At 37.0% G+C, this 21,854-nt stretch overlaps 1 protein-coding gene across 1 annotated transcript in view; it reads left to right on the top strand.

The window, feature by feature from the left end:
- Positions 1-20,615, top strand: part of TMTC2 (transmembrane O-mannosyltransferase targeting cadherins 2) — a 663,780-nt gene extending 643,165 nt beyond the window's left edge. Inside the window, exon 14 of the transcript XR_014017153.1 lies at positions 20,550-20,615. The gene's annotated coding sequence lies outside the window, so the exon portion shown is untranslated. The remainder of the gene's footprint in view (positions 1-20,549) is intronic.
- The last annotated feature ends 1,239 nt before the right edge of the window (positions 20,616-21,854 follow it).

The raw sequence follows: 21,854 nt of genomic DNA, 5'->3' as shown, positions 1-21,854 counted from the left end.
TGAGAAGATCCTTCAAGCTCCCTGTTTCAGAAGTATGATTTTAACTGCAGTAGAAAAAGAAGTAAGGAACATTAGCACGGAGAAGATGTAGCATTCACCTTCTGCTAAGAACCTATTGCCTTTAAATTCTTGTTCAAGCACACACAAAAGTTACAGAGAGACAGGGTTGCACTGTTTACCAAGAATAACATTCTCTAACATGAAGTGCAAACTAGCCCCAAACTAGGGGGCCAAACTAAACCCCCAAAACTAATTTTTTGGTGATATGGAATATTTACATGGTATACCAATATTTGAACAAGAGTAGTATTTCAGTACTTTTATATTTAGTTCAAGTAATTATCCTTGAGAATACCTTTAATGATTTTTTTAATAAAATTTTTTTCCAGATTTATTGAAATATAATTGACATATAACATTGTGTAGGTTTAAGGTGCGCAATGTGATAATTTGATACACTTATTATTGAGAAATTGTTACCATAGTAGGGTTGGTTAGCACCTCCGTCACCTCATGTAATTATCATTTCTTTTTTCTTTTTTTTGTTAAGAACATTAAAGATCTATTCTCTTAGTAACTTTCAAGTATATAATACAATATTGTAACTATAGTTACCATGCTGTACATTAGATTCCCCAGAACATATTCACATTCTTCTTATAACTGGAAATTTGTACCCTTTGACTGACCTCTCCTCATTTCCCCTCCTCCCTGCCCCTGGCACCCACCATTCTAATTTCTATTTCTCTGAGTTTGTTTGTTTTTTTACAAACACTTATACAGTGATATCATATCATATTGGTGGTATCATATAGTATTGCTTTTCCTCTGTCTTATTTCACTGCACAATGCCCTCAAAGTCCATCCATGTTATTGCAAATGGCAGTATTTCCTTCTTTTTCATGGCTGAATAATACTCCATTATATCCATCTGTCTGCCTATCTATCTATCTATCTATCTATCATCTGTCTCCCATCTTCTTTATCTGTTCACCTGCAGAGGGACATTTAGGTTGTATCCATGTCCTGGCTATTGCAAATAATGCTGCAGTGAACATGGAAATGCAGATATCTCTTCAAGTTTCTGATTTCAATTATTTTTGCTAAATATCCAAAGGTAGATTGCTGGATCGTATGGTAGCTCTACTTTTAATTTTTTTAGGAACGTCCACACTGTTTTCCATAGTAACTATACCAATTTACATTCCCATCAAGAGTGCACATGGGTTTCCTTTTATCCATATCCTCTCTGATACTTTTCTATCCCTTTTTGATAATAATCACCTAACAGGTGTGAGGTAATATCTCATTGTGATTTTGAGTTGCACTTCTCTCATGATTATTAATGTTGAGCATCTTCCATGTACCCGTTGACCATTTGTATGTCTTCTTTGGGAAAATGTCTATATAGTTCTTCTGTCCATTTTAAAATCAGATTGTGTGTGTGTGTGTTTTCTTTATATATTTCTTTATATATTTTGGGCATTAACCCCTCATCAGATATGTGATGTGCAAATATTTTCTCCCATTCTGTTGGTTGCATTTTTTATTTTGTTTCTTTTGCTGTGCAGAAGCTTTTTAGTTTGATGTAGTCCCATTTGTTGATTTTTGCTTTAGTTGTTTGTGCTTTTGGTGTCATATCCAAAAAATTATAGCCAAAATCTATATCAATAAATTTTTCCCTGTGTTTTCTCCTAGGAGTTTTATGCATCTGAGTTTTCTGTTTAAGTCTTTAATACATTTTGAGTTAATTTTTGTGTATGCTGTTAGGTAGGGGCCCAATTCATTCTTCGGCATGATTATCCAATTATCCCAATAGAATTTTGTTTTAATTTTCTAATGGAGTGCAGTTGATTTACAATGTTGTGTTAGTTTCTGCTGTACAGCAAAGTGAATCAGTTGTACATATACATATATCCACTCTTTTTTCAGATTCTCTTCCCATTTAGGTCATTACAGAGTATTGAGTAGAGTTCCCTGTGCTATACACTAGGTCCTTATTAGTTATTTATTTTATTTATATTTTTTGTATTAAAATTTTTTTTCCTTTATTTTTACAGTAGTTCCTTGTTGGTTATCTATTTTAAATACAGCAGTGTGTACGTACAAATCCCAAACTCCTAATCTATCCCTCCCTCCCCATCCTTCCCCCCATAAGTTCATTCTCCAAGTCTGTGAGTCTGTTTCTGTTTTGTAAATAAGTTCATTTGTATCATTTTTTTAAAGATTCTACATATAAGTGATATCATATGATATTTGTCTTTCTCTGTCTGACTTAACTTCACTTAGTATGGTAATCTCCAGGTCCACCCATATTGCTGCAAATGGCATTATTTCATTCTTTTTAATGGCTGAGTTAATATTCCATTGCATATACATACCACATCTTCTTTATCCATTCATCTGTCAGTGGACATTTAGGTTGCTTCCGTGTGTTGGCTGTTGTAAACAGTGCTGCAATGAACATTGGGGTGCATGTATCTTGTCAAACATGTTTTTCTCTGGATAAATGCCCAGGAGTGGGATTGCTGAATTATATGGTAGCTCTATTTTTAGCTCTTTAAGGAAACTCCATACTGTTCTCCATAGTGGCTGTACCAACTTACATTCCCACCAACAGTGTAGGAGGGTCCCCTTTCCTCCACAACCTCTCCAGCATTTGTTTATAGATTTTTTTTTTTTTTTTTGGCTGCACTGTGTGTCTTGCAGGATCTTCGTTCCCCTACCCGAGATCAAATCCATGCCCCTGCAGTGGAAGTGTGGAGTCCTAACCACTGGACTGCCAGGGAATTCCCTATTGTTTATATATTTTTTATGGTGGCCATTCTGACTGGTGTGAGGTGATATCTTATTGTAGTTTTGATTTGCATTTCTCTAATAATTAGTGATGTTGAGCATCTTTTCATGTGCCTCTTGGCCATCTGTATGTCTTCTTTGGAGAAATGTCTATTTGAGTTTTCTGCCCATTTTTTGATTGGGTTGTTTGGTTTTTGGCTATTGAGCTGCATGCGCTGTTTGTAAATTTTGGAGACTAACCCAATTTTCTCAACAGAATTTATTGAAGAGATATGCCTTCCCCATTGAGAATTCTTGGCTCCCTTGTCAAAATAAGTTGACCGTATATGGGAGAACTTACTTCTGGGCTGTTGATTCTGTTCCATTGGTTTATGTTTTTATTTTTATGCTAGTATCATACTGTTTTTATTTGTAGTATAGTTTGAAATTAGGAATTGTGATCCCTCCAGCTTTTTTCTTTCCCAGGATCACTTTGGCTATTTGGGGTCTTTTGTGGTTCTATATAAAGTTTAGGATTGTTCTTTTCTATTTCTATGGGAAAACACCACTGGGATTTTGATAGGGATTGCATTGAATCTATAGATGACTTTGTGTGTTATAGGTATTTTAGCAATATTAATTTTTCTGATATATGAACATGGGATATCTTTTCATTTATTTGTATCTTCTTCACTTTCTTTCATCAGCATCTTGTATTGTGCTTTTTAGTGTACAAAGCTTTCACCTTCATGGTTAAATTTATTCCTAGAAGGTTAAATTTATTCCTAAGTAATTTATTGTTCTTAATGCTATTGTGAATGGGATTATTTTCTTTATTTTTTTCATATATTTTTTTGTTATTGTATAGAAATGAATTTGATTTCTGTATGTTGATTTTGCATCCTGCAACTTTACTGAATTTTTTTATTCTAGCAGTGTTTTTCGTGGAGTCTTTAAGATTTTCTACATATAATGTCATATCATATGCAGACATATAATTTCACTTCTTCATTTCTAATTTAGATGCATTTTATATCTTTTTCTTGCCTAGTTGCTCTGGCTAGGACTTCCAGTATTATGTTGAACAGTAGAGGTGAGAATGGGTACTCTTGTCTTGTTCCTAATCTTATAGGAAAAACTTTAAAACTTTCACCATGGACTTGCCATGTATGGCTTTTATAATGTTGAGGCACCAAATTTGTTGAGAGTTCTTAATAAACAAAGGAAGTACTTTTTCTGCATCTTTTGAGATGATCATATGATTTTGATCTTTCATTCTATTAATGTGTTGCATCACATTTATTGATTTATGTATGTTGAAACATCCTTATATACCAGGGATAAATCCTGCTTGATCATGGTCTATAACCCTTTTAATGTGCTGTCGAATTTTTTTTTCTTGCTACTATTTTGTTGAAAAATTTTACATCTATATTCATTAGGGACTTTGGCACATAGTTCTTTTCTTATAGTGTCCTATCTGTCTTTGGTATCAGGGTAATGCTGGGTTCATAAAATGAGTTTAGAAGTATTCCCTCCTCTTCTATTTTTTGGAAGAGTTGGAGAAGGATTGGCAGTATTTTTTAAATGTCTGGTAGAATTCACCAAGGAAACTATCTGGTCCTGGGCTTTTCTTTGTTGGGAGATTTTTGATTACAGATCAACCTTCTTACTTGTTAATGGTCTCTTCAGATTTTCTGTTTCTTCATGGTTAAGTCTTGGTAAGTTGTATGTTTCTAGAAATTTATCCATTTCTTCTAGGTTATCCAATTTGTTGGCTTTTAATTGTTCACTGTTGTCTCTTATGATCCTTTGTATTTCTTTGGTATGTCATAATGCCTTTTCTTTCATTTCTGATTTCATTTATTTGAGTCTTCTTTCTTTTTTTCTCAGTAAAGGTATCTAGCTAAAGTTTGTCAAATTTGTTTATCTTTAAATAATTAGTTCTTAGTGTAATTAATCTTCTGTTGTCTTTCTATTCTCAATTTCATTTATTTCTGCTCTGATATTTGCAGTTTCCTTCCTTCTACTGACTTTGGGCTTAGTTTGTTCTTCACTTTCTAGTTCCTTGAGGTAAAGTTAGATTGTTTATTTAAAATCTTTTTTTGGTCTTAATGTAGACATTTTCCCCTGTAAACTATCTTCTTAAAACTGCTGTTGCTACAACCCACAAATTTTGGTATGTTATGTTTTCATTTTCATTTTTTCCCAGATATTTAAATTTTTTCTTTTTTATCCTTCTTTGACCCACTGGTTGTTCAGAAGTGTATGTTTGACTTCCGCATATTTGTGAATTTTCCAGTTTTCTCCTGTTATAGATTTCTAGTTTCATACGATTGTGGTCAGAAAAGATACTTGGTATGATTCTAGTCTTCTTAAATTTACTAAGACTTGTTTTGTGACCTATCACATGATCTATCCTGGAGAATGTTTAGTGTGTACTTGAGAAGAATGTGTATTCTACTGCTATAGGATGGAATGTTCTATATATGTCTATTAGGTTTATTTGGTCTAAAGTGTAGTTCTAGTCCAATATTTCCATATTAAGTTTTTGTCTGTATGATGTATCCATTGTTGAAAGTGGGGTATTAGAGTCCCCTAATACTGTTGTATTGTCTATTTCTCTCATCACATCTGTTAGTATTTGCTTAATATTTGTAGGTACTCTGATGTTTGCTGCATATATATTTACAATTGTTATATTCTCTTTATGAATTGATGCCTTTATTATTATATAATGACCTTCTTTGATTCTTGTTACAGTTTTTGGCTTAAAGTGTATTTTGTCTGCTATAACTATAGGCACCCTCACTGTCTTTTTGTTTCCACTTGCATGGCATGTCTTTTTACTTCCCTAAACTTTGAGCCTATGTGCATTTTTAAAGTTAAAGTGAGTGTCTTGTAGGCAGCATATAGTTGGGTCTTTTGAAAATTTTTATCCAGCCACTCTTTGCCTTTTGATTGGAGAATTTAAATCATATACATTTAGAGTAATTTTGTTAAGTAAGGACTTACTAATGTCATCTCAATGTTTTCTTGCTGTTTTATAGTTCATTTGTTCCATCCTTCCTCTCTTGCTGCTTTCCTCTGTGAATTGCTGATTGCTGTAGTGATAAACTTGATTCCCTTCTCTTTATCATTTGTGTATTTACTGTAGGTTTTTGCCTTGTGGTTACCATGAGGCTTACATAAAGCATTTTATAGTTATAACAGTCTTTTTATGCTGATAACAACTTAACTTTGATTACATGCAAATGTTTATCCTTTTATTCCTCCCACATATATTTTTGATGTCTCAGTTTTCTTCTTCTTTATATTGTATATTTATTAACAAATTATTGTAGCTATAATTATTTTTAATACTTTTGTCCTTGAGCTTTTATGCTGGAGTGTATGTGTTTAATATACCACTATATTACATTATAAGAGTATTCTGAATTTGACTATATATTTACCTTTACTGGTTTGTCATATATTTTAATGGTTTTTTGTTAATTTCTTATTGAATAAATTTAACATGTAACATTGTGTAAGTTTAAGGTGTACAGTGGTTACTTTGATACGTTTATATATTGTAATATTGCCAGTGTAGCAATATTTATCACATTACATAATTATACCATAATATTATTGTCTATATTCATTATGCTGCTCATTAGAGCTCTCTGGCTTAGTTCCTCCTCATTACAAAGTTGTATCCTTAAACACCATCAATCTTATTCCCTCGTGGTAAGCACCATTTCCTCTCTGTTTTTTACAGGTTTGGCTCTTTTAGATTTCACATATAAGTGATATCATACTGTACTCACTTAAAATAATGTGCTCAAGGTCCATCCACGTTGTTGCAAATGGCAGGATATCATCCTTTCTCATGGCTGAATAATATTCCAAATAATGGTATTTGTTATTATTAGTAACTCAAAAGCCTGATTACAATGAACATATTAATAAGTGTACTGAGTATTGACCACTTAGTATATATCTGACTCTGTTCTAAGTTCTTGATGTAAACCATCTCTAACTCTCATAATAATCTTCTGAAGAAGTGAGTGTTATAAACCCTACTTTTCAGATGAGGAAATGGAAATTCAGTGAGTTTAAACAGGTTGTCCAAAGTAATACAACTACTAAATTGCAAAACCAGCACTGCCCAGGTCATACTGAAATCAGTGTTACATGCTGAACCATTTGTATGGTTAAAGCTTAGAGAGTACTTGAGGGATAGTGAACTGGAAGGGTAGGACCCTATGTTGTCAGTTATGTGAGTAAGAGACAGCCTCTCATTCACCCCTTTACTTCTGATACAATCCTCGCACAGGTTTCAGAGAGGAGGAGCTCAGTAATCATCTGCTGAATCAGGAAAAGGAACTGGACCACAGACTGGCATCTCAGTGCTGTTCCATCACCCTAAACCTTGGAGTTGGCCCCTGATTACTAACCTTACCTCTCACTTTGCTGCCAGCATTCCAACAGGAGTTTTTTTTTCTTTTTAAAAAATACTTTCACATATTTTATGTTACTGATTGGTGTCCTTTATTTTCAGCTTGAAGAATTCCTTTCAGTATTTCTTATAAAGCAGGTCTAGTGGTGATGAACTCCACCAGCTTTTATTTATCTGGGAAGTCTTTATCTCTCCTTCATTTCCAAAGAAAAATTTTGCTGGTATTCTGGTTGGTAGTTGTTTTTTTTTTTCTTTCAGCACATTAAATTTAGCAACCCACTCTCTCCTGATCTGTAAGGTTTCTGTTGAGAAACATGCTTATAGTTATATGGGGGTGCCCTTGTTAGGTACAAGCTACTTTTGTTGCTTTTAAGATACTTTCTTTTTCTTTGATTTATAGTAACATGTCTTGGAGAAGATCCCTCTCTCTCTCTCTTTTTTTTTTTTTTTTTGCATGGAGAAGATCTCTTTAAATTGAGTTTGTTTGCTGACCTATGAGCTTCATGAATTGTGGATACCAAATCTCTCCCCAATTTGGAAAGTTCTCAGCCATTATTTTTTTTTTAATAAATTTTCTTTCCCCTTCTCCCTCTCTTCTCCTTCTAGGACTACAATAATTTGAAGATTATTACTTTTGATGGTATCCTATAGACCATGTAGTCTTTCTTCACTCTTTTTTATTCTTTTATCTTTATTCTCATCTGATTAGATAACTTCAAAGGTCCTGAACTCTAATTCACAGATTTTTTCTTCTGTTGATGCTCTCTATTACATTTTTTTCCTACTTCAGGCATTCTATTCTTCAGCTCCAGAATTTGTGTTTGGTTCTTCTTCATGATTTCTATCCCTTAATTAAACTTTTCATTTTTTCATGTATCATTTTCATTATTTTATTGAATTGTCTCTGTTTTCTTGTAGCTCATTGACTTTCCTTAAAGCAGATATTTTGAATTCTTTTTGGGTAAACTGCATATCTCCCTGTCTTTGTGGTCAATTATGGGAAGATTATTGTGATCTTTTGGTGGTGTGTTCTTTCTTTGATTTTTCACTTTTCTTGAAGTCTTGTGTTGCTGTCTTCACATTTGAAGTAGTGATTGTCTCTTCTAGTCTCTATTAACTCACTTTGGGAAAGAAATACCTTCTATTTGGGAAAGAAATACCTTCTATCAGCTGCTAGAAATTCTGAGGCTTTCTCAGACCTCCTATGGATATGCCTGCTGGATGTTTCTTGCTCACTCTTGTGAGAGAATAGTTAAGCTTATATACCTTTTCTCAGGTCTGCAAAGCACCAGCATGGGTGCTGATAGCCTCCCTTTTACTTTCCCAAGGGCAGAGGTAAAGCTCAAGTTTGTTGTTTCTCCCTGACCCACAGATTCTGGCTGGATTTCTGCAAATGCTCACTAGGTGTCTGTCAAACCTTGCTGTCATTGCTGTTGGGAGCATGCATAAGGAGCTGGCTACAGGATGGCGGTATATATGAGTAAAATGTATAGAGCACTGGGGGTGCCCATTGCCTGGTTGGGGTATCTATGCACCAGGCATCCCCTGTTGCTCATGAGTAAGCTTATTAATAGAGTCTACAATGTAATTTGTAGGATCCATGTCCCTTTAACACCTTCTGAAGGTCCTATCTGCTGCTTTCTCAGTCTCTTCTCACTTCCCAGTTATATAACTCATGGATGGCGTGAGAGAGAAATGGGCCTCTTTGGCAAGATACTATACAGCTGGGGAAGCCAGGTACTCACTCACTTTTACTTTTCCCTGCAGGAGAAATCACAGGCTGAGATGATCTCTCTTGGCACTAAGCAGTGCCATTCGGGGGAGAGAATAATGCAGATAAAGTCAAACTGTTCCTCTTACTCTCTCTAATGTGTCCAAACTTCTATTTTTTTTCTCCAATGGTTTTCTGAAACTTCTACACTGGAAAGCTATACTTCCACAAAAGCTCTTTGTCTGTGGGTGATTGTCCAAGACAGTGCTCTCCAAAGGCTCCTGGACTGTGGCGGAGAGGGGCTGAAGCCAGTTCATAAGACACTGCAGGGTCCACAGCTAGGACTGAGGTTTGTGTGCCTGTTACCCAGTGCATGGATGGGCAAGTCTCCTTCTGGGTCCTGTGGCGTATTGTGTTAAGTCCTGTAGCTCCCACAAAGGTACTTTTATCTGTGGATGGATGCCAAATTATTGTTGGGGAAGGGATACAAGAGGGTGTTTTGTTCAGCTCTGTTGCTGACATCACTCCAAGGAGCTCTTTGATTCTGGATTTTTAAAAAGGAATGTGCAAGGATTATTTAAGGACAGTTGAAACTTTACTATGAAATGAACAACTATTTTATTTGTTACCAATTAATCATGGTGAACACCTGTGAGTCACTGCTTCTTATAGATTTTCCTTGTTTTCTTGTAGCCATATCTTGAATTCACTCTGGAAAATATCCTTCCCATCTAGTCAGTCATGTAACTTAAGTAAGATTGTGTCCATCCTCCAACCTTTCTGAGGGTTCTCAATAGTAAATCCAAACATATAACCTAGTGATTGCTTCAGGGATAGGTAAGGATGGTAGATTATATTATTCTGACAAGTATTCACACCCTCATATCCACATTCAAGGATTCTTCTGCATATCAGTGATGTTCAGCTTGGTCATGTAATATGTTTTGGCCAATGCCAATGGTATGTGAAGAGTGATGATCTATGCCACATCCAAATGATTACTTTAAATGTCCTGTCTGTTAGAGAATGGGTGTATCAGTCAGGATTTAAAAGGGGAACAGTTACTCTGAGTTTTATAAAATGAAGAATTTATTTTAAGAATTAGAACTTACATAGTGGAAAGAGATGAAGAATTGAAGATATAGACAGAGATTTTGAGTATCAGAGAAGTCATTAATGAATCTCAGAAGTTAAGTACATCTGGCCATAGAAGGGGAAGTTTGTGGGGAGGTCTTTTGCCATGTGCATCTACAACCAAATGTTTACTGGTGAGTCTGACACCACTATTGGTCAACAAGATGACATTCAGAAAGGGTACTTAAATGCAGAGCAAAAAAGAGCAAGAGTAAATTACAGTGCACCCAGTCTATCCATAACTAGTCTATCTGTATTGAGTCCATAAAGTTTTGACTTCCTCATCTATCCATCATGGTATCTTACTTTGATGTTCTTCAGAGAGTAATGGCCACAGTTTCACTTCTGCTTTGCAGATATAAAGCAAAATCTTCTTCAGGCTAACTCTAGTATGGAGCTTTAGAGGGAAGTAGATTCTGGAAAACAGTTCTCAGCTTAACAGGTGGATAGTACAAGGCACTACAATGGGTATTTGCCAAATTGGGGCTACTCCTTCAACCTGGATCAGAATAAAGAATATATGGAGTGGAACCACAGCTGAATAGAGCTTCAGACAACCAGCAGCTCTTATATAACATGAACAAGAAAAATATTAAGTCATTGAGATGTTGAAGTTGTTTGTAATTACAGCACACTTGACTCATAGGGAAACTGATACTGGAAGTGAGGGGCTGCCCAAACCCAAAGCCAAAAATATATATCATTTCTTCTATTGTTAGCTAGGGAAGAAACAGGAATTTGGAAAAGAGTGATCTGTGTTTTCAATATTTCATAAAATGCACAATGGATAACTTGGAGGACAAATAATGAAATAATAAATTGTCCTAGTCACTCCAGGAATGCAAGGGAAAAAAGAGACATAATTAGAGTCTGTCATACAGAGTGAAGTAAGTCAGAAAGAGAAAAACAAATACCGTATGCTAACACATATATATGGAATGTAAAAAAAATAAATAAAAAGAAAGAAAGAAAAGGTCAGAAGAACCTAGGGGCAAGACGGGAATAAAGATGCAGCCCTACTAGAGAATGGACTTGAGGATACGGGGAGGGGGAAGGGGAAGCTGAGACGAAGTGAGAGAGTGGCATGGACATATATACACTACCAAACGTAAAATAGATAGCTGGTGGGAAGCAGCCACATAGCACAGGGAGATCAGCTCGGTGCTTTGTGACCACCTAGAGGGGTGGGAGAGGGAGGGTGGGAGAGGGAGGGTGGGAGGGAGGGAGATGCAAGAGGGAAGAGATATGGGAACATATGTATATGTATAACTGATTCACTTGGTTATTAAGCAGAAACTAACCCACCATTGTAAAGCAATTATACTCCAGTAAAGATGTTAAAAAAAAAGATTGGAATGGAAGAATTAAAACTCTCTATATAAATAGCCAACATTATGTAGAACATCACAAGACATTTCTAAAATACTATTGGAATTAGGTCAAATTAGCAACCCACAGGGTAGAAGGCCAATATGAAAATAATAGTATTTTTAAATACTGCAACTAAAAAATAGAAAATCAAATAAAAATATAGAAGCATTTCCAATAAAATAAAATGATATAAAATGTGTAAGATTAAACAAAAGATGTTCAAGACCTGTGAACTGAAAACTACTAATCATTGCTGAGAGAAGTGAAAGAAAATGCAAACAAATGAAGAGATATACCAAATTCATAGATTGGAAACCTCAACATTATCAAGATGTCCATTCTCCCTCAATTCGTCTGAAGAGTCAAGGAAATAACAATCAAAATTCTAGCAGATCCTCTTTGTCCTTTTGGTAGAAATTTGAATGATAGTTTTAAATTTACATGAAAATGCCAAGGACCTAGAATAGCTAAAACAATCTTTACAAAAAAAAAAAAAATGGAGTAGTATTTCTGCTTGACCTATAAGTTGGTGGAATAGGAAAACAATTCCAGAATTAGACCCAAACATGGTATATTAACTGATTTTCAACAAAGTTACCAAGGTAGGTCTTTGTAAGAAATGATAATTTTCAACAAGTGATGCTGAGACAACTGAATAGCTGAATTAAAAAAAAAAAAAAACACACCTTAATGCTTTACAAAGAATACATTTGCTATGGGCTATAGACATAAATGGAAAAGCAAAATAAATATAGTTCTAAAAAAGTAGTAGAGATTCTTTATAACCTTGGAGTAGGCAGATTCCTTTGGTCACATAAGGCACTAAACATTAAAAAATGATAAATTGGGCTTTGGTAGAATTAAACCCATACAGCCTTTAAAAAACACCATTCTACTTATATTATAGCACTCTATATTATTTGTAATATATATGTTATATTCTATTATTTTTAGTAGCCAAAACTTAAAAAACTACAAATTTTAATCCATAAAAGAGTTGATAAACAAATTGTTATATTCATACAGTGGAACACTACTCAGCAATAGTAAGGGGTGAATAATTGAAACAACATAAAGATATGTAACAACACAGATGAATCTTTAAAACAAGCTTAGGGGCAGAAGCCAGACACAAAGAGTTGATGCTATATGATGAGGTTTGGCAAAATTTTTCTGTAAAGTTTGTAAATACTTTAGGTTTTTTGAGTCACATGTTCTCTATGGAAAGAGTTGCTAGAATGCTGATGACCCCTTCTTCCACCTTGAAGAGGCTATTTCCTCCTTACATAAGCCCTAGAGGGGCTTCAGAGACAAATTGAAGAATTTCACCTGTGTTTCCAGTTGGCTGAATGAATATAGTTTCATATCTGCACCTGAGAAGGCCCAGAGATAAGAGACTGTGGCCGGGGAGTGGCTCTCATAATAGAACAATGAGACATAGTAGCTTTGGGAACACTTTGTATGCCCAGAGTTATTCCAGGCCAAGGATGATCCATTTTCCAGGAAAAATGTAAGCTTTTGTTCAAGAGGAATGAGGTGACCCCCAAATAAAATCTTTTTTATAAAATCTTGAACAAAGGGCATTCACCCACAGGATGAAGAGCCTTGGCTACGGCAACTGCTAGTGAGAGTCCCCAGCAATGGAAGTGCTTTGAAGAACCCATAAATAAGCTCCTGTAGAAAGAATATATATATATTTTGCATTGGCAAGCCTAAGGGAAACCAACACCAAATTGTATCTGTGCCAGTCAAGGGAGGTTTTTTTTTGTCCTTTGCCTCTTTTTCTTCCCCTGTTTCAATCCTGAAGACCTGGATACAGTCTACGGAGTGGGGAAGCAGAAATGAGAGCCTCAGATGGAAAAAAATAAGAAACTGACCACATCACCTTTTCTATTGTGACATCCAGCCTGAAAACAGGCCCACTTTGAAAATTCAAGATAATTAGACTGTAGACATTTTTTAAAAAGTTTATTGAGTTTGTGGATTTGTGAACCTCTTGCAAAAACCTTGCCCAGTTCCAAAGATCTGTGGCCTGTAGGTTGGGAATCACCTCTTTGAAGAATCTGTATTTTAGTTTAATCCAAAGGGCTAGCTTTCTAGTCATTTTTTAAGTAAATCAAATGCTTTAAGCCCTCTTGCCTCTTCAGCCTTATCTCCTACTCTACCTTGTCATTTCTTGGACATATCAGAATCATTTAAGGCGTCCTATAGCTCTATTCTTGTCTCTCTTGCTATTCTGTTAAATACTTCTTCAGATCCCATTAAGCAGTTCTTTGCTGTTCCCTGTATTCATCTTGTACTTACTTTTTTGCCCTTTTTTCATTCCTTTTGAGGGTCTGTTGAAGTACTCTCTACCTTTTGAAACCCTACCCATCTTTCATGGCCTATTTCAAATGTTACTTCCTTCATAAATGATTCTTATTATTCAGTCAAAATTCTTCTCTCTCTTCTTTGAAACCTATTACCACATGGCTTGTAGTATTTAACATGTTCTGTGTTGTAGTAGAACTATTTTGGTTTTTTATTTTTAATTAGTAAACTAACATATGCATGCTTTCTTTAAAATTCCAACAATATAGTAGTAAAAAGTATAAATAACTCTACCTTACTGGGGTACTCACCCTCATCCCTATTTCCACTCCACAGTGTAATATTGTGGAAACTTGGATGTTTATCTTCAGGTTCCATATTTATTAAATAGTCCCACATATTCACAAGGTTGATAGGAGGATTAATTGAGATAATCTATAAAAAAATACATAATACAGTACCTGGTATATAGTGATTACTTGATCTTAGTTGTTTTTATTATTATGCTTATGTTATTATTAACGTCCTTTCAGATTGTTCCCTATGCATTTATAAATTTTTTAATAGCATGCATATCTTTATGTATATGCACATAATGTTTCTTTTTGAAAATATAACAATACAGACAACCTATATATCATGGGCACATTGCCATCCCTTTGTCATCCATTGTCAGACATGGAACTTTACTGTTCTGATGCTTTCCTGTAAAAATGTTGTGTTGAATCTACTTTTATATTTTTCTTTCTGTTTAAATATTTCTGAAGGATAGATTCTGTGTAAGAATTTGTTATGTCAAAACATGTAAGTATTTTAGATTTTGATAGGTACTGTGAAACATTACCTGTTGATGCCTATTTCACTATACCTCTACCAGCATTGGGTATTGGGTGTTTTTTTGTTTTTGTTTTTTGGACGAATTGGGTGGAAAAATGATATCCCATTACTATTTTAATTTGCAATTCTCTGATCACTGGCAAGTCTAAGGATCTTCAATATATTCCTTTTTCTGCAAATTACCTCTCTGTTTAATTTTCCCAGTTTTAAATAAGGTTGTTTTCTTTTCCCTGTATCTGGAGTATTGTTCCACATTATCTAGTACAGCTATGTATCAGAACCATCTTATTAAGTTTTATAAGAAAATCTCCTATGGATTTTAATTATAATTAGATGGATTTATAAAATATATAAAGTATAATGGAGAGAATTAACTTTTTGGTAATATTGAGTCTTGCTATCCAGATTCAGAGATTCTGTATTACTCATCTATTACTTAACACTATGCCATTGAATATTGCCTAGGATTCTTGATTACCTGAATTGTATGAAGTGCCATATGTCCTGGCTTCTATATGTGTATGTCTGCGTGTGTGTGTGTGTGTTTCTAATTTGGAAAATTCAGTTATTTGAGCTCTCCTCTTCTTTTGTTTGAAGAGAAGGAGGATAAGAAGATATTAAATTTTAAATGTTGGAAACAATGCTTTTTTAAGGCTTCTAACTTTCCCTCCAAAATTAGAATGGGGGAAAAGATAAATTTGGTGAGTATGAGTGTGAGAGAACATTATTGGTGTAACAATTTTAACTTTGGCATGATTTTAAATGAAAATACGGCTGTTCCTTTGGCGTCTACATCACTTATATAATAAAGGTTCAGCAACTCAGTATGGCTGTGTACTATGGAAATATGAAGTTCTGAAATCTCATTTCTCCTTTCCATTGTTTATGTGTGTAAAAAACTTATAATAAAATTGAATAAATGTGATAATGTTCTGTATATAAAAACCATTTCAATAACCCTGTTACATTACGAAAGCACAAATATCATTTTAGTGACATCTAAATATTTTGAAGCCTCCTCTCCTTAAGTTTTAATGGCTACTTGAGGAAACAATTGTAATGGTAATAGTTAGATGTTTTCCATCTTTTTAGTAGAAGGTGAAAGATCTAATCTCAAGATATAGCATAAATGACTTTGAATTGACAACTTGAGGAATTTCCTTGCCAATGAAAGGATGATTCTCATGAAGGGGTTTCTGAGCACCTCTGCTGCTGGCAAAAGAGCTTGCAAATATACTATTTGGAAACACAAGTTTTCTTTGACTAATTTTATGGGGATCCCCATAAAGCAAACAATTAGGTCAGAGCAGAAGGATGAATCTTTTCATAAAAACCTTCACAATTTGGGTATGTTTGATAACTGGCCTTTCTTTTTCAGATCACCCACTTTAACAAAACTTGGATAGTTACAGGATGGGAAATTTCATAAATAAATAAAAGCTGCATCACACTAACCTAGAGTCTGGAATGGTTTAAAATATTTCCTTTGATATGATTCCCAAATTCTATATAAAAGTAAAGTAATAGTGCAGAAATAAAACATAATGTGGCATGTCTAGAACTTTTATAACTAGCCTGACTTTGAAACTGAGTGAAATGAGTAAGAAATCAAAGCTTTAATGATTTTAGTTTTTCTCTTATTTTTTTTTCTATTGAAAAGTCTGATGTTCTATGGGGAAATCAGAACAATCTACACTTCAAAATAAAATCATATCTTTAGTCAAGTATATAATATTGAGCCTTCTCATAGTAAAGATTCATAGGTACTATGAGATGGATTTTTAATTTTATTTTTTATAGCATTAGTCAAAGTAGTTTAGAAACAGTTGGCTAGGCCTGTGCTGAAAAAAAAAAAAAGTCTAGGAGAGGAGCAGTTCTGAATATAATAATAATAAAAGATATATTTTTTAACATCTTTATTGCAGTATAATTGCTTTAAAATCGTGTGTTAGTTTCTGCTTTAAAACAAAGTGAATCAGCTATACATATATCCCCATATCTCCTCCCTCTTGCATCTCCCTTCCACCCTCCCTATCCCACCCCTCTAGGTCACAGAGCACCAAGCTGATCTCCCTGTGCTGTGCAGCTGCTTCCCAGTAGCCATCTGTTTTATATTTGGTAGTGTATATATGTCCATGCCACTCTCTCACTTCGTCCCAGCTTACCCTTCCCCCTCCCCATGTCCTCAAGTCCATTCTCTACACCTGCGTCTTTATTCCAGTCCTTCCCCTAGGCTCTTCAGAACCATTTTTTAATTTTTTTTAGATTCCATATATACGTGTTAGCATACAGTATTTGTTTTTCTCTTTCTGACTTACTCCACTCTGTATGACAGATCCTAGGTCCATCCACCACACTACAAATAACTCAATTTCATTTCTTTTTATGGCTGACTATTATTCCATTGTATATATGTGCCACATCTTCTTTATCCATTCATCTGTTGACGGACACTTAGGTTGCTTCCATGTCCTGGTGATTGTAAATAATGCAGCAATGAACATTTTGGTACATGACTCTTTTTTTTTTTTTTTTTTGCGGTCCACGGGCCTCTCACTGATGTGGCCTCTCCCGCTGCGGAGCACAGGCTCCAGACGCGCAAGCTCAGCGGCCATGGCTCACGGGCATGAGCATGGCTCATGCTCCGCGGCATGTGGGATCCTCCCGGACCGGGGAACGAACCCGTGTCCCCTGCATCGGCAGGCGGAATCTCAACCACTGCACCACCAGGGAAGCCCCCATGACTCTTTTTGAATTATGATTTTCTCAGGGCATATGCCCAGGAGTGATATTGCTGGGTCGTATGGTAGTTCTATTTTTAGTTTTTTAAGAAACCTCCATAGTGTTCTCCATAGTGGTTGTATCAATTTACTTTCCCACCAACAGTGCAAAGAGGGTTCCCTTTCTCCACACCCTCTCCAGCATTTATTGTTTGTAGATTTTTTGATGATGGCCATTCTGACCGGTGTGATATGATACCTCATTGTAGTTTTGAGTTGCAGTTCTCTAATGATTAATGATGTTGAGCATCCTTTCATGGGTTTGTTGGCAATCTGTATATCTTCTTTGGAGAAATGTCTATTTAGGTCTTCTGCCCATTTTGGGATCGGGTTGTTTGTTCATTTGATCTTGCAGTGCATGAGCAGCTTGTATATTTTGGAGATTAATCCTTTGTCAGTTGCTTCATTTGCAAATATCTTCTCCCATTCTGAGGGCTGTCTTTTTGTCTTGTTTATGGTTTCCTTTGCTGTGCAAAAGCTTTTAAGTTTCATTAGGTCCCATTTGTTTATTTTTGTTTTTATTTTGATTTCTCCAGGAGGTGTGTCAAAAAGAATCTTGCTGTGATTTATGTCATAGAGTGTTCTGCCTATGTTTTCCTCTAAGAGTTTGATAGTGTCTGGCCTTACATTTAGGTCTTTAATCCATTTTGAGCTTATTTTTGTGTATGGTGTTAGGGATTGTTCTAATTTCATTCTTTTCCATGGAGCTGTCCAGTTTTCCCAGCACCATTTATTGAAGAGGCTGTCTTTTCTCCATTGTATACTCTTGCCTCCTTTATCAAAGATAAAGTGACCATATGTGCATGGATTTATCTCTGGGCTTCCTATTCTGTTCCATTGATCTATGTTTCTGTTTTTGTGCCAGTACTATGCTGTCTTATTTACTGTAGCTTTGTAGTATTGTCTGAAGTCAGGGAGCCTGATTCCTCCAGCTCCTTTTTTCTTTCTCAAAATTGTTTTGGCTATTCAGGATCCATAAAAACTGTGAAATTTTTTGTTCTTGTTCTGTGAAAAATGTCATTGGTAGTTTGATAGGGATTGCATTGAATCTGTAGAATGCTTTGGGTAGTAGAGTCATTTTCACAATGTCGATTCTTCCAATCCAAGAACATGGTATAGCTCTCCATCTGTTTGTATCATCTTTAATTTCTTTCATCAGTGTCTTATAGTTTTCTGCATACAGGTCTTTTGTCTCCTTAGGTTGGCTTATTCCTAGGTATTTTATTCTTTTTGTTGTGGTGGTAAATGTGAGTGTTTCCTTAATTTCTGTTTCAGATTTTTCATCATTAGTGTAAAGGAATGCAAGAGATTTCTGTGCATTAATTTTGTTTCCTGCTACTTTACCAAATTCATTGATTAGCTCTAGTAGTTTTCTGGTAGCATCTTTAGGATTCTCTATGTAAAGTATCATGTCATCTGCAAACTGTGACAGCTACTTCTTTCCGGTTTGGATTCCTTTTATATCTTTTTGTTCTCTGATTGCTGTGGCTAAAACTTCCAAAACTATGTTGAGTAATAGTAGTGAGAGTGGACAACCTTGTCTTGTTCCTGATCTTAGTGGAAAGTTTCTCACCATTGAGAACGATGTTGGCTGTGGGTTTGTCATGTCTGGCCTTTATTATGTTGAGGTAAGTTCCCTCTATGTATACTTTCTGGAGGGTTTTTTTAATCATAAATGGGTGTTGAATTTTGTTGAAAGCTTTCTCTGCATCTATTGAGATGATCATATGGTTTTTATTCTTCAGTTTGTTTATATGGTGTATCCCATTGATTGATACGCATATATTGAAGAATCCTTGCATACCTGGGGTAAACCCCAGTTGACCATGGTATATGACCCTTTTAATGTGCTGTGGGATTCTGTTTGCTAGTATTTTGTTGAGGATTTTTACACCTATGTTCATCAGTGATGTTGGCCTGTAGTTTTCTTTTTTTGTGACATCTTTGTCTGGTTTTAGTATCAGGGTGATGGTGGCCTCGTAGAATTAGTTTGGGAGCGTTCCTCCCTCTGCTATATTTTGCAAGAGTTTGTGAAGGATAGGTGTTAGCTCTTCTCTAAATGTTTGATAGAATTCACCTGTGAAGCCATCTGGTCCTGGGATTTTGTTTGTTGGAAGATTTTTAATCACAGTTTTAACTTCAGTGCTTGTGATTGGTCTGTTTATATTTTCTGTTTCTTCCTGGTTCAGTCTTGGAAGGTTGTGCTTTTCTAAGAATTTGTCCATTTCTTCCAGGTTGTCCATTTTATTGGCACAGAGTTGCTTGGAGTAATCTCTCATGATCCTTTGTATTTCTGCGGTGTCAGTTGTTACTTCTTTTTCATTTCCAATTATATTGATTTGAGTCTTCTCCCTTTTTTTCTTGATGAGTCTGGCTAATGGTTTATCTATTTTGTTTATCTTCTCAAAGAACCAGCTTTTAGTTTTATTGATCTTTGCTATTGTTTCCTTCATTTCTTTTTCATTTATTTCTGATCTGATCTTTATGATTTCTTTCATTCTGCTAACTTTGGGTTTTTTGGTTCTAATAAAAGATATTATTAAATGAAATATTATAGAGTATATTCTTCAGTTCAATATGAATCTTCAGGAAAGTATTGCTACATGTTATGATAGAACAAAACTTTATCAAATACCTTCCTTCCCCTGAGCATAAAAGTTCTTTCTTGTAATATAGCAGATTGTGTGTTTAGGAGGAGGAGTTGGCAATGGGTAATTCCAAAGAGAGGGAAATACAAAATCAAATTGATTTGGTGTTATAAAATACTATTGACATTGAGTTTTGTATTAAATTTCTCTTCCTGTGTCTTTTCAGGAGGGTCATTTCTAAGAAGATTGCATTGTTTGGGCATAGGCAAACTGAAGTATTTAATTACCCTCTGGAATGATCCAATTAGGTTTTTTGACTGGGTCTCTTTTCTCAAGAAGCTGCTCTCTCAGATCTTGAACTGAACTCAATGGTCTCCCTTGCTTGTATAACACTAGCTATACCAGTGGCTCTTAAACTTGAGCATACATCCGAATCACCAGGAGTGCTTGTTAAACCACAGACTCAGGGGCTCTACAGCAGGAGTAAGTGATTTAGTAGATGAGGGGGAAAGCCCAGTGACTTGAATATCTATCAGTTCTCAGGTGATGCTGATAGAGTTGCTTTGCAAACCGTTGGTTTATATATCTTGTTTGGCTTGTAGCATCTGCTTTCTCCTCTTCTTCAAACCTGAAGGGAGGCCCCGGAGGAAGATGGCGGAAGAGTAAGACGCGGAGATCACCTTCCTCCCCACAGATACATCAGAAATTCATCTACACGTGGAACAACTCCTACAGAACACCTACTGAACGCTGACAGAAGACCTCAGACCCCCCAAAAGGCAAGAAGCTCCCCACATACCTGGGTAGGGCAAAAGAAAAAAAGAATAAACAGAGACAATAGGATAGGGACGGAACCTGCACCAGTGGGAGGGAGCCGTGAAGGGGGGAAGGTTTCTACACACTACAAGCCCCTTCGCGGGCGGAGACTGCAGGTGGCGGAGGGGGAAAGCTTCGGAGTAGCGGAGGAGAGCACAGCAACAGGGGTGCGGAGGGCAAAGCGGAGAGATTCTGGCACAGAGGACCGGTGCCCTCAGGCACACACTAGCCCGAGAGGCTTGTCTGCTCGGCCGCCGGGGCGGGAGGGGCTGGGAGCTGAGGCTCGGGTATCGGCTTTCAGTCGGAGCGCAGGGAGAGGACTGGGGCTGGCGGCAGGAAGAGAGCCTGAAGGGGTTAGTGCACCACGGCTAGCCCGGAGGGAGTCCGGGGAAAGGGTCTGGAGCTGCTGAAGAGGCAAGAGACTTTTTTCCCTTTTGTTTCCTGGTGCGCGAGGAGAGGGCATTAAGAGGGCTGCTTGGGGAAGCGCCGGAGACAGGCACGAGACGCGGGTAAGGCGCGGACCTCGGAGACGGGCGTGGGCTGCCGCCGCCGCCGCCCGCCGCCCGCCGCCGCGGCCCGCCGCCGCCCGCCGCGGCCCGCCGCCGCCCGCCGCCGCCCGCCGCCGCCCGCCGCCGCCGCCGCGGGGCCTGTGTGCGAGCGCGGGTCACTGTCCGCCCCGCCTTCCGGGGGGCCTGTGCACCCCGCCACTGCCGGGGTCCCCGAGACCCGGGGACGGCTTTCCCGGGAAAGCGCACGGAGCGCCACGGGCTGCTGCAACGTCACGCCGGCCTCTGCCGCCGCAGGCCCGCCCCACACTGCGCGCCCCTCCCTCCCCTCTGCCTGAGTGAGCCAGAGCCCCCGAATCAGCGGCTCCTTTAAACCCGTCCTGTCTGAGCGAAGAACGGACGCCCTCCGGCGACCTACGCGCAGAGGCGGGGCCAGGTCCAAGGCTGAGACCTGGGAGCTGTGAGAGCAGAGACAGGGAAATCTCTCTGTGCAGCCTCGGAGGCAGCGGATTAAAGCTCCACGGTCCATTTGATGTGCCCTGCGTCTGTGGAGTGCATGGATGGACAGCGAATCATCCCAAATTG

Source organism: Mesoplodon bidens, assembly GCF_964165515.1.
Source record: "Mesoplodon bidens genome assembly, chromosome: 11".
Classification (NCBI taxonomy): domain Eukaryota; kingdom Metazoa; phylum Chordata; class Mammalia; order Artiodactyla; family Ziphiidae; genus Mesoplodon; species Mesoplodon bidens.
This window is presented reverse-complemented; position numbering and strand designations above follow the sequence as displayed.